This window comes from Catharus ustulatus, chromosome 11 (genome assembly GCF_009819885.2).
Source record: "Catharus ustulatus isolate bCatUst1 chromosome 11, bCatUst1.pri.v2, whole genome shotgun sequence".
NCBI lineage: Eukaryota > Metazoa > Chordata > Aves > Passeriformes > Turdidae > Catharus > Catharus ustulatus.
Window position 1 is genome coordinate 11407011 of NC_046231.1, and position 13680 is coordinate 11420690.

The 13680-nt window shown below is 37.2% G+C and overlaps 1 long non-coding RNA gene across 5 annotated transcripts in view; it reads left to right on the forward strand.

Moving 5' to 3' along the window:
* The window catches only part of LOC117001404, a 180645-nt gene that overhangs the window by 161505 nt on the left and 5460 nt on the right, over positions 1–13680 (forward strand). For 4 of the 5 annotated variants that reach the window (XR_004419044.1, XR_004419047.1, XR_004419043.1 and 1 more), the window contains 2 exons: positions 2340–2486; positions 11485–13680. The exon at positions 11485–13680 is cut by the window's right edge and continues 903 nt beyond it. This is a non-coding gene — a long non-coding RNA (uncharacterized LOC117001404). The remainder of the gene's footprint in view (positions 1–2339; positions 2487–11484) is intronic. The other variant, XR_004419045.1, reaches the window with a different exon arrangement.

Below are 13680 nucleotides of genomic sequence, written 5' to 3' on the forward strand. Positions count from 1 at the left end.
CATCGTCTAGAAGAAATACTTAAAACTCACCAACTTCCACAAAGGATGAGGTTTCAGATCAGAGAGCCAAGGAAATGAAATGCCAGATGCTTACCCCAAAGCTGCTTTATACTGGCTCTTGAGCACGCCTCACATTTTTCACCATTAAATGGAAAGGGCTATTAAAAAAATACCAAATAATCAGAACATAAAGGTGTATAACAATCATAAAATAATATATTTTTCCTAATGTTTCAGCTGTCTGAAGATTAGTTTTCTGGTGTAAAAGAGATAACTATATATCTTCTGATTTTATTGGCTGCAGATTACACTAATTATCATAAAAAATTACTACCACTAATAAAAATTCTATTATAAGTTACTTATAGTAATCTCTAGGGTACTATACTTAGCTTAGAAAAGATCGTAATTACACTGCATTACAGGGAGAATTTGTTTCCTGAAGCAGCTTTAACACTATCTGTTTCTTTTAACACTTTAAAGTTGTTAGGTTTTTTTTTTTCCTCTTTCCCTTTTCAGGTCAAATGTTGCCTGTTATTTTCACTGTGCAGGATGTGATTTTATCCCAGAATAATGATCCATCTCTGTTGCAAGTGACGCAAATGAAGTTTTAAAATCACAAATATCTGGGTGGGTTTCACCTCCCGAGGGGGTTAGCATGTCTCAATGGAAGGATACATAAAAGGGAAGACCTAACACTCTCCGCCCAAAGGGAAACACATTCTGTATAAAATTGCTGGAAGCTAGTGGGTGTTCACGAAAAATACAATGTTCGGATTTTATTTGACAAGACAACAATTGTTATTTTCCCTTTTAGATACTTCACATTTTACCATCTGTGAGGTTGATGACTCTTAAATGACCTTAAATCATACTGCTTTTAATGGCAGTGGTTACAGGCAAATGTGGTATTCTGTGTGCTACCTGCCTTGGACTGAACATCAAATTAAATAGCTTTACTTTGATAGCTGACACTGTAGTAAATAACCTCAAAGTCCAACTAATTAAAATAAAATTGAAACAGTGGCCATTTCTTTTAGAAAGGGTTTCAATGCTTCAATAGCAGGGCTAATCAACATCTTAATTAACAGTCATATAAAATGAAATAGCCCATTTGAGTTGCTTTAAAATAGACAATTTATTTATGCAAAGACTAGTGGCATATTAATTGCTAACACTAAGAAAAAATACGCCTTTGAGCTTTACAGCTTCCTTTGCAGCAAAGTATTTGAGAACTAAATTGTGGAAAAAGCATATTACAGTAGTTAATTTTATGACAGACATGAACCAGTAGCAGAAGTGGATGTGGAAAGTTTTATGGTGTGTTTCAGTTTTCTAATTGTTTCTTTCATTCCAAATGAGATTAATTAATCAAAGTAGCCTCGTAATATTCCTATTCTATTTTAAGTTAAGCATTCAGGGTTTAGTCCTGGGAGACACTGACCAAACTGGCTGTGATCCAATAAAACAGTTAACTCCAGGCACAAGCAGCTTCTCACCGGGGCCAGCTCGGGAGCCCTTGGGTTCAGGGGAGCTCAGGACCCTGCAGGACTGACCCTTCTCCTCCCTGATCCTGCAGCATGCACAGCACTCCACACTGACCCAGCGAACAATCAAAGGGCTACTCATTTGAGCAAGCATTTCCAGGATCAGGTCCCAAATGACTCATCTCCAATTAGTCTATGCCAGGTTGTATCTTTAAATAGCTTTCATTTACTAATGTGTGTGCAGGAGGAGCAGCAGAGAGGAATTACATTTCCTTTCCTAATTGCTTTACTTTTGTTGACATCTTGGAATAAGTTTTTACTTTCAGAGGAGAAGAGTTGATTTACACTACAGAAAGAGCACAGCAAGCATGAGAAAATTATTTGCCCTTCCTCCTGCCAGGCATCCATTTCCTTTTCACTGTTGCTAACAATGCGCTAACTATTTATGCATTTGTCAAAGGATCCCAACATAAGAAAACTATATTTAAATCACTTCACTACAAAGTGAAAACACAAGGTAATGATTCAGACTCTATTTAAGTAATAATAATATTTGTACAGACTGCCTGGCGGGCATGCTGGTAGGTGACGGAAGCTCAGTACAGTCCTAAAGGGTCACCACAAGAAAATTGAAATAGCATTTAATTTTCTTCTTCAAAAAATAGATTTTCATTTCAGACCTAGAAATATGCATCATAATGTTTCATTCCCCTGATTAAAGCCTGATTTCACTGCGTTTTTCAATGGAGCTGAAAAATGAGGGTGGTTTGTTAGCAGGAGATTCCTAGGACCTTGCAAGTGCCCAAGAGAAAATTTTGTCTACATCAATGAGTTACTTTGCTTATTTTGCAGGTTTGACCACTTAAACACCAGCTAGAACTAGTGGGAATCCAGACTGCCCTGCCCAGCCCAGCTCAGATTTTAAGGACAGGAGGATGTGATCAACAAACTGTGATTCTCCATGCTGGGAGTGTGTTGAGGCTGAAGTGCATTGACAAGGTAAAAAGGCAAGATGCTGTACCTGCTCCACAAAGGACATCAACCCCTCTGCTGTCACTCTGGCTCTTCTTAAAAACTATGGATGTGCATTACCTCATATTCAAAACTTAGAAATCAAATATGGACCCCAAACATTACCACAATTATCTAAAGCCTAGTCATATAATAAGCAAAGGCACTGCAAAAAATAGTACCTTTCACTGAATTCTTAAACACAAGAACAAACAGATAGAAGCACTGATACTTATGTGCCCCTCATTTTAGCCATCAAAAAACCCCATTTTGTTTTAAGGACAGATTTGCAAACTGTTTCAGAAGGTCAATACACTTTTGTTTTCAAACTGAGTAACCACAAAGAGTTTTTAGTATCTGTTGCACGCTCAGTTTGTCTGAAAGTCTGACTCTCTAAAATCCAGATGTTTTGCAGCAGATAACAACTGTAGATGAAAACACATATCTGCCAAACTTGATAGCATCCCAAGATTAGCAGAGTTAAAGGTGCAATCAATTTTCTATTTATTCACCCATACTATATACCCATATTTGACCACATTGCAAATTAGAAGTGTCACACATAATTTTATCACAAACTTCACATTATTTTCCAATTCAATCGGGGACAAGACAGAAGCTGCTAAAATGGCTGCAGGCTTTCCTCTCTTCTGCCCAGCTTGGCATGTCCTTGCACATTGCATGATGCAGTAAAATAATCCTGACAGAGTGGGATTCCACTCAGGCCCTGGGATATTGCAACTTATATGTACTGTGCACTCTGGAACTGAAATTTGAACTGCTGAAGATCCCACTGTGAAATACAATGCCTGGTAGCCATGAGAGAGGGGAAATGAGATTTAATTCCAAGTACATATCATGTGAGAAGTTGGCTGTCTTGCTAAGAAAACACAGAAGTCCTTGAATCGCGGGGGATGGATAACGACAACATGATAAATTGTGTCCATCTTGGAGGGAAGGGGGAGAATCTGAGAAAAATTCAGAGATCATCTCGCCAAAAACTGTAAAACCAACAAAACAAGCAGGTCACTGAGGAAAATCACTCCACCACGTAGACACACCCAAATGACAACACTGAAACATTGGCAGAGAACCACTTTGATAACTTCTGTTTGTATCCACTGTTCCCTTTCTTTTTATTCTGTTTTCTTTGTTGTAATTAAGTAATTACCTTTTTCCCTGTTCCTTGTGACCTTTGATTTTCTTTCCCAACTTCCATAAGGTACAAGACACCCAAGACACTAAAACTGTTCAGCTAAATAATAGCAAGAAGGTAATGCTGGGGGCAAGAAACGTAATAGAAATCAGAATAACTTTATTAGCTCCAAATCTGAGCTTGAGAATGAATTAATATTTTTCTTTTCTTGGTATAAACACTCAAAGACTTAAGTATCTTATGGGGTTTCAACAATAACTGGAAGACTATGAACTAGCAGCAATTCTATTAAAGTTTTACCCTAAAGGAAAATTAAGACTTATTCTCTTCTTTTTCTAGGGAAATAGAGCACTTAAATACTGTGTGTGTTTTTCATTTAATGCATATGTCAATATGCTTTAAAAACATTATTTCTAGCATTGAAAGCTCTGCCCAGGCAAGAGTATTCTGATTAGGTACATACCTGGCTTATGTGAAAGCTTTTAACCCTGGTACATATCTGGGTACTGGTGGGAAAATGACGTTCACCTGACCAAAGAGAAGCAGCCAATGAAACATATGGATGATTCAAAACATTGTTCATTTTCCAGTGGATCCAATGCTACATGACCTAATGCAATGGCCTGCCATAAACAACCTAACATGAAAGAAGTGGTGAGAAGTAGTTTTCCTGTTCTCTTGGGAAAAAAAGACACATATATCAAAATCCAAAAATGCTAAAAATATCTTATTGAGGCAAGTGCCGACTCTTTGATGGAATATTAATTCCTTCAACTTAGTTTAGTTTCCTCTAAGCATTTTGCAGTTAGCAGTACAATGCTACTCACATCATGTGAAAACTCATCCTGTTTCAGAAAAATTACACAAGGATTTTACATTACCATTCTTTTTTACCTGCAGTAAATCAACACAGTGATATAAACACAAAAGACAAAAAGAGGTTCCTACCCTCCAACACAATGCTTTTTCTTAGTTCAATCCAGCTGTGACATGAAACCATTGTGCACTGTATTTCTAAATTTTCATATGCGAATTTCCTCAAACCGTAGCCTTATGAGTCAGGGGAAGAGAGTTGCAGGAGGGGTTTTCCTCAAGAACAGGTTCCCAGGTAAGGCTGCTGGGGAGTGCAGCTGCAGTCACAGGCTTTGAACTCCTGAAGAACATTTCATATCTCATGTCTCATTTGGATGCAATTTCATTAACTTCAGAACAAATCTGCAGAAATCTAGCTAATCTTTCAATACTAACAGGGCCCTTGTTTTGATTGCTGATTAAAAGATACTGTATCTGATTCCAATGAGAATGGGGAAATATGTTTTAAGGGATCCTGTGCTGTGCATGGTAATGCAAGGCCAGGTGGGACCCTTCCCACTTTGGTGGGGCTGAGATCCTCCCGGCTGCTTTCTACGTTACACAAACCAAACAAATTCGCTCCTAAGGAGTGGAATGTTTCCCAAGGCCTCTTTCCCCCAGCGCTGGTTAAGTGAAAGCTCTTTACTTGGAAGGGGTTCCTGTAAGGGAGGAGCAGCACCCGCAGCCCTGGGTTACTGTGGCCATGCGCCACTTGCCTCCCAACAACCGACTTAATGTGGAACTTGGGCTTAGCTCAAGTTTTGCACCCTTCAGCTTTGTTCACTTCGAACCAATTCTTGTATTAAATGGCCAAAGCAAAGATCTCAAACTTTATTTACCATGTAACCTGTCACTGTGATAAAAAAACTAAAGCCTTTTTCAACCTTCAAGGAAGAGACAAGACTTGTTTAGTTTTCCCTGGCAGTTACTTCTGCTTTGCAAACCCCATTCAAATGCAGACAGTTACTTTTGAACAGTGAGAGAAGGTGTTAAATTGAGATTATGGTAAACAGCAGATTTCTTTAGTTGGTGAAGAAATTATTTCATGAAGACACAAGAGAATTAAGCAGAGTTTCATGTCACTTACTGTATGTGCTGATCAGAGAGTGAATGATGAGTTTCTTGCTGTGGACAGCTGCTCTGTGGAATACTGTGAAGACTTCAGGTGGAAGAAAAAGAAATTCATGCTTTAAAATGAAAAAAAAAATCACCTAAACAACTTCTTAGCCCTTTTGTGAGAAAAATAAACAGATCTTTCTTGCCAGATTTATTATTCTATTTACATGCTGCCTGAATGTGTCTAAGAATATTTTGAATTTTTTTTTCTTCTGTGTCTCATTTCACTATTACTGTGACAGCTTGCTTCTGTCAAAGAGAAAAGACTCTTTATTATATTCACCAATGCTGAGATCTAGGACTTTTTTAGTCTGAAGGGAATGCCACTTTGGTTGATGAGGATCTATATAATTTTAGCTATGTTGTTGTAGCTATGTTTAGGTATGTTATACCAAGTAATGAGTAGGCAGAAGAGATTTTAAACATTACTACTGTACTGTAAAAGATGGAGCAAGCAAGTGCTCCCCACAAACTAGGCTCTATTTTGTAATTCCAACTAGATAACAATTATAGCTTTTTTATGTTAGTTAGTAGTTGTACTTAATAGTAAAAAAGGCTACAGATCAGATCTTCCATGTACACACAAAAATTGTTTAAAGGGCCAAACTTTTATCAAAACAGCTGACATTCTAGTGGGGCACCACCTCCTGCTGAGCTGGGACCAAACCTGTGTTACTAGGCAATCTCCAGTTTGAAAGAAGAGGAGCACATGGCCTCCAAACGATGCCTAGGGACTAACGAGAAACAGGCTGAAACCTTCCCTTTAACCATAAATGCAAAGCTGTCCATTTTCCTTCTCTCCATAGCAGGGGATGAATGGCCAGTGCTTTGCTGCCATTGACTCCCTCTGTTGGCTGTATCCATGTCCTCGGGCTCCTGGCTTTCAGATGGCATGCACATATGCTATTCAGAGCAGCACAGACTGTCATCTCCTTATCTAGTGTGCTATGTGACTAGTGAAGTGCCACATGGTTGAACACCAGGAAACATATTGCTTGCTTTCACTATCAATGACCTAGAGGGAAGAATATGCGAGAGAGGAAATTTGCGGTGTGATAAACTGGGGCTGGGACTGGGAAGCAGGTCTAAACAATGGAAAAGCTTGAGAATAAAAGTGACTACTAACTTCAAAGACGAAATGCTTGGCCTGTACAAAATGGGGTGCTTCTTATTTAATAGGAACAATACATAAAAGGGCAGGGCTAGTGAAGCAACTGATCAGAAAACAGAATATAAAGTTTTCACTGGAAGTGAATGTCTCTCAACTTCCTAAAACCTCTTAGCAAAGCCTGTGATTTCTCCTTTACTTCCTGCATTATTATGCCGATGATCAAATTTCTAACAATGAAGTTCAAGCCAGTTTCCATTCCTAGGCATGCAATACATGTGTGGAGAGCTAAATCCTGTAAGGCGGTGTGTCCTCATTACCACTCAAGATGACAATTCAGCAAATGACTTCAGCTTCAGCTTCATGAGGTAGGAAACAGCTTTGGGCACACACCACCTGCCTTCAGGTATAGGTACAAGACAAAATCACAAAGGAAAAAAATCACTTCTGTGCCCTAAATTACTAATTTAAAGGCACCCATTGCACCAGGGTTGTCTAAGAGTCCCCACTGCAGTGACATTGCTAAACATAATAAGTTAATACAATAAAATAATATTAATATCGGGACCTACATTTATGTTATATTAAAACACTTGCATGTCTATTTTGCATGCAGCTGCTTACCTTAAGGAGTAAATTCCACTGGAAAAACATGCATAGAGGATATTCCTACCCAAAATTATCCAGTCTAAGCTCACTGGTTTTACTGTGGAAAATGGAACAAGTTATGGACTTGAACAAAATTTAGGTTACAATAGAAGAATGTGCGTTTTCATCTGTAGAGAGGCTTTTTTACCTATATAATAAAAGGCACCAGCAGAACATCATATTCAAATGTAGAAGCCACCTGAACCTTGAAATATCTTCTGTTAAGCAGTTATTGAGTAGACACACTACTATATAGCTGTGTCCTCAAAACAATTTGATGGGCTTCATCTAAAACTTGCATCATACCAGAAGATAAGATTAGGTTATCTAAGCCTATATCATGTATTCAGTTTTTTTTCATTCTGTTAATTCTTAATTTGGAATCAAATTACCCCATATTCAAAACTAATTACTATCAGATACTGAACTGGATTTAAACCAAGTTTCAGCGCTGTTCTGAATTGTGGCCACTACTTTTAAGAAGTTTAAGATAATTCAGATTTATTAAAAACAAGTTAAGTCCATTTTCATGATTTGCCTTTCTATTGAAATATAAAATATTTGGGCTCCAGTTATTTCCTTATACTGAAAAAATAAGAAAAGATGATTTAAAACAAAGGAAGATAAGCATCTTCCTTTGCCAGTGATATGGTTTCATTTGTCCCAAAGTACCTTTCTTCTTCTTTGTTAAAAAGGTGTCTTCTAGGCATGCATTGTGGCATATTAATAAAAAATAAATTTGAGCTTGAGGCTGATTAAAATTGAAAGTAAGACTCGATCTGACATGCTGTTTTGATTGGGCTTTCAACATTCACATAGTTCTAGTTCTAGTTCTAATTTATGTTATGTGTGGTATATATCTTCTTGGTTGAACAATTACATTATTCTAAACAATTATATTGCTATGATACACATAATGCGTGCCTCCTGAGCATAAAGTTCTTTAATGATGGCAGACTGTAAAGTGGTACAGTTCACTTTTAAAAGGTCATGCATCTTTTTTCAGTAGATTAACATTTTATCTTTTAATGGTGTTAAGAAAAGGTCAAAGATTCTAACAGATGGAATATGGAAAGCTTCTATTGAAGAAGATCAATGTGTTAAGCATCAATCTAAGTCCAGAAACACAACCATTTGATGACGGTTGTTCTTGTTTTATTTTAAATTACCTCTGTCTTGACTGTTTGAATGCTAAAATTACGTTTTCATATTTAAAAGAAATGGACCATTACCATCTGACACAGATATCTATGTTTGTGTTGTATTTTCAAGAATACTTCTTCATTGTACAAAACAAGAAAAGTTCCTTAAATAATTAGCTTAGCCCTAGGTTAATGGCCTGTCACTTTGACATCCAAATAAATGCAGCAGAATGATCCCCAACAGCAACATGGAAGATAATTTTGTATTGCACTGGCTGAGTAAGTTTGCAATAATTTAAATGGATATATGCTCTCAAGTCAAGTCTCTTGTGTAACATAATGTTGAACTTTTAATGTAGGTGATATTATAAAATTATGATGATATTTTTCAAGGACATATTTAGATACTAGATCTTTCTCACAATATTTTACTCTTATTACCTTATATTATTCCATTACCCAGATTTAAAAGAACAAAATCTTTGTTCTTTTAAAAACAAAGAAAAAAGCATTTCTGTCGCCCCTATAACTTCAGACCTCAAGGGAAGAAAAGTGCTGGTGTCTTTTCAGGGGACTCTAAGCTCTTCTGAGCTGCTACATGCTTCTGTCTACTTTTATAAAATAACTGGTATGACACAGTAACATGATCGGTTTTCTGTGTGATAAAGTAAATACAAATATAAAAAAATAACAGTAGGGGGTCAAGCTGCTTTGTAGAAAGTTATCAGACAGCTCCTAAAGATTGCCAAGCTTATGTGTCTGTAGTGTATATGTGCATTTCTCAAATACACTCATATTCGAGTTCCTATTATCCCCTTGAGCCAGGCCTGCTCACAACAAAAGGGTTTCCAGAAGAAGGTAAAACTAGTGGAATTAGGGATTCTCCTCATGGTCTTTGGACATAGCTGCTATTAACCACCAGGAAGTGAATTTGCACTTGAGTTTCCTTCTTGACTTACGAGTTCATACATTTCAGGAGCAAATACAGCTTACAGATGTGACTTCAATTGCTACACAGCAGAACAAAATGGTGAGTGCTGGCAGTCACACAGTATTCTTCCTTCTCATGGAAATGCATAACAAGATTTTGATAAACTACTGATTGAGCTGAACCAGACTCAAGAGCTTACAATAATAGCTGTATTTTCAGAAAAAAATTTACTAAACAATATTAACTGAATATATTTAAGCACAATCCATCCACACACACAAATCAATAAAATATTTGTTGCTCAGGCGACAATACCTAAAGTGTTATTTAAAAGACAAGTTCAAAGAATAACTGATATTTTGTAGTTTAGCCTCATATTAGAGAGAAGCCTTAAAACTTTCAGTTTCTATTCTAAGACAAGTCAAGGACACTTTCCCCACCCCTTCCCAAGGACTTTTTCTAAGTCTTATACTGCATAGATTCAGTCAGCTTCTAAGTGCTGGGACCTAGGAGGTAAGTTGCCCTTTACTTACATATAAGATTAACATAATTATCTCTTATTTATTTTTTCTCTCTGTAACAATAAGGCTTTGCTTTAATTTATAGATATTTACTTTAGAATTTAATACAATATACCAAAGGTTGTAAATGCTGTCAACGTCACCATTAGTTAAGATGTACTCTCTTAAAGAAGAACCCAGTTTTAGTTCCCAGGGGAAGAACAGATATAACCTGAGGCCAATACAAGTAAACTTTTTGGACTACTTGGGCAGAAAATTCCAAAGCTACCAAGAGAAGCTGCTCTTCTCCCCAGAGCTATGACATTTCAGCAGAGGGACCAGTATTTATTTCAAATAACACAGCATGGCTTGTTGATTGCCACTGTCTTTTGGTTAAGACAATCTTTGAGAATTCAGTAACCATAAATTCTAGTTAACCTTTTACTGCTTCAAAGAATTAGAGCAAGGCATTGGACTAATCAAGCAAGCTGCCATATTTCCACTGATTTCTGTTCTACTGGACTTAAAATATAGCCCCACAAACTTCTCTGAAAAGGTGACAATTTCACTGCAAAGGACCACAAAAGTAACCAGCAGACATTCCTGGCAATCTGAACATCCAATAGCCCCTAGGAATTTAAGACAATGGCTAAAAATTTTCTTTTAAGTAGCTGAAATAGTCAAGAAAATCTTCTTGCTCCTTTGGTTGCTCTAACGACTTCCTTTTTTGATGAACACAAATCCGAGTCATTCTCATGCAAGCTTCAGTGTCACTTTGAAACAGAGACAACTTCTCTCCCTGGATTAGACAAGCTAAAGCAATAAAGCCAGACACTGTGAATATGCTAAAACCAACACTCAGCCTTATGAACTCAGTAATTCCCTATGAACTCCCTCCATAGCTTCACACACTGGCTGTGTAAGACAGCCAAAGGAGGAAGCCCTCCAACCACCCCTTAGAATGGCTCAGTGGGGACAGACCAGAGTCACTGAAGGGCAGTTCTGTGTGCCAACAGACCACAGCATCAAGGCAAAAATTAGTTCCAAAACTATGATAGCTAGCTGGATAACACAAAGAAATTGCCACTCTGCTTTATTCTAAAAGAAGTGGTAAATAATGACAAGAGCAGAAATATTTTCCCACTACATCTGAATAGTAATAGATGATGTTAATCCAAGAGAAAAGTTTACAAACCCAGAATGCCACAAAGTAATCTACTGCAGCCACAACCTCTTCAGGTCACTATATGTAAAATATGGTATGTAAGCGTATAAAGTCTTGACCTACTCTGTTTCAAATGGTTTTTTTTGTCTGTAGTGTTTCCACATTCCTCACTATCTGAGACCAAAATGCTTCCTTTCCATGGCTACTCACCAGGAGTAGAGGCCAAATTAAACTCCTGTAAACAGCTCTGGGATGCAGTTGTTCTCCCTGAATTTGCAAAGACTAAACACACAGAATCCTGGGAGTATAAATGAATACACATTACATGGACCCTAACCTGCTTTCTCTCCTCTCTCTTTGCTCTGCAGAGCTGGCAACACAAGAAGCAGTAAATATTTGTGCTTTGTCACTTGAGTCAGCACATATAATTCTTCACATACGTAAGAACGAGCTCTGCTGCAGAAGAAAATACCATTTTTACAATAACTTTTCAGAGTGGAACTGTGCCTTAAATCAAACAAGCAAGCACTGAGTCAGCTCAGTGGCAGAGCAACAACAATTTGATCTGCTACGTGGCAAGCTTTGGTTTGGAGATACTAAACAATTCTTCATCCTGGGCCTCAGGCTTGTAAATATGATAGAAGATGATGCAATGCGTTCAGACTCTGGGGAGAAAAGGAACAGTCATACCACTCTTGAGAAACCTTTTGTGAAGAAAAATTTATTGTGTGCCCCCAGGTGCAAAGGCTATGGATGAAATGCAACTCAATAAAGACAAGTCAAGGTGTTTCAAGAGAGCTAATGAACATTTCAGTATTTGCACTTAGTCAGATAAAGCACTTTTCCAGCTGAGTAAGGAGACAGCAATCATGTGAGTATGATTTCTGTGTGATAACAAATGCTCCCAGAGGTTGTTTTTTAAGTCCATGGGGTTTTTTTGTCTGGTACAAAGGTGATCTTATTAATGAAAGCTAATCAGCTCTCCACCTTTATGCTTCCCTTTACTTTTAAAAATTTCCTTTATGAGAAGAGTGTAATTCTTTAATGAGGGTCACCCGTCTTTTAAGCAGAGTAGTAGCTTAGTATTTTCTACATATACAGAGCAGTCTTGGATACCCTTTACTTCTCATTCTATAAATGGTAAGAAAGTCCATTGACAGGTAGTTTATAATTTATGTGTGCTGTTTGATTTTCTTGTCCAAGTGCAGCTGATGGGACATATAAAAGAAATCCTTAACATCTTATTGCCAGACAGAATATCAACATGAGCACTAGGAATTCATAACACCTGTGGAAAGAAGTGCTGTACATATGCCATGAGATATAAGAGAATATATTCAAGGAATGCCCATCACAGCACCCAGTCAAGCTTCTGCAAGGATTTTTCATAAACCATGCTGGCTTGATAATGAATTCTGATAGAGAACATGATGTTAATTCATCTATTCCTCTCTTACTCCTGGATTTAAAAAAAAAAAAAAATTTTAGCCTCTGAGTACTTCTGTGATCTGATTTCTTACACCCTGCAGGGGACAGCATTGGGTAAAGAAAAGTTGTAATCATATGATAAAGAAGCATTTGCTTCCAATTATCAAATTATATTTTGTTAATTAAGATACAAAAAAAATTTTTTTTGGCAGGTTGGCACAAATCCTCTCTATCTTTTCTCCCTTTAGCTCTTCTGAATTTTTTAATCAAAATTATTTTGGTTACACAGTTTATTTTGCTATCACTAGTGAGAAAGGTTCCCAACAATGTGTAGTTACACCACCATTACTAATGAAGAAGAAATGCTGCATAGCATTGCTATAACTCAGAGCTTTCTTCTCATGGCAGGCTCTGTAACACAGTTTTTCAGCAGCTATGCTGAATCCCCTCTATGTTGTCAACATAGGTATCAGTTTGCAAGGAAAAAAAATTGCTTTTATGCTATCATCTTTCATTAAAATATAAATATATATGTGTAGGGACATGGAGGCACACACACTCAACATATTTTTGCCTGTAAAAGTGCATGTAAATGCAAGACAAAGTGTTTGTTTGTATTTCCCTCAGCCATTGCTGAAAAAAAATAAAGGTGTTTTCTCTCCCACAAATAAGCCTGTATTTAAAAATGATCTTGGAAGAGGTGTATGGTAGCCTTGTTTATTTTGGGCAGATGCAAAGAAGTATCTCTGAACTTCTGCCAGTGATCAAAGGAACTGATGATGTAGAACAGATTCATGGGCCATGTCCTATCAGCCTGCACTTTACCCGTCATCCATCATCCAAACCCTAAGCCTTTTTCTGAGTGATGATTGCACCCTAAACACATAAAATTAATCACCACTCTATCCTGGCCAGGTGTCTTGCCTCCAGAAATTATCTCATTGCAGCAAAAGAACTGCTAGAATCTGATATCTGTACTGTAATTTAATTTGAAGAATAGTGCACAGTAACACTAAGATTGATTTACATATCTGAGAAGTTTCTAGTTTCACAAAGCCAATATAAATTCTTGGAGAAATATGTAATTGGAAAAAAAAAAATTGGTTGATCATAAAATCAGGGCATCTGAATATTTA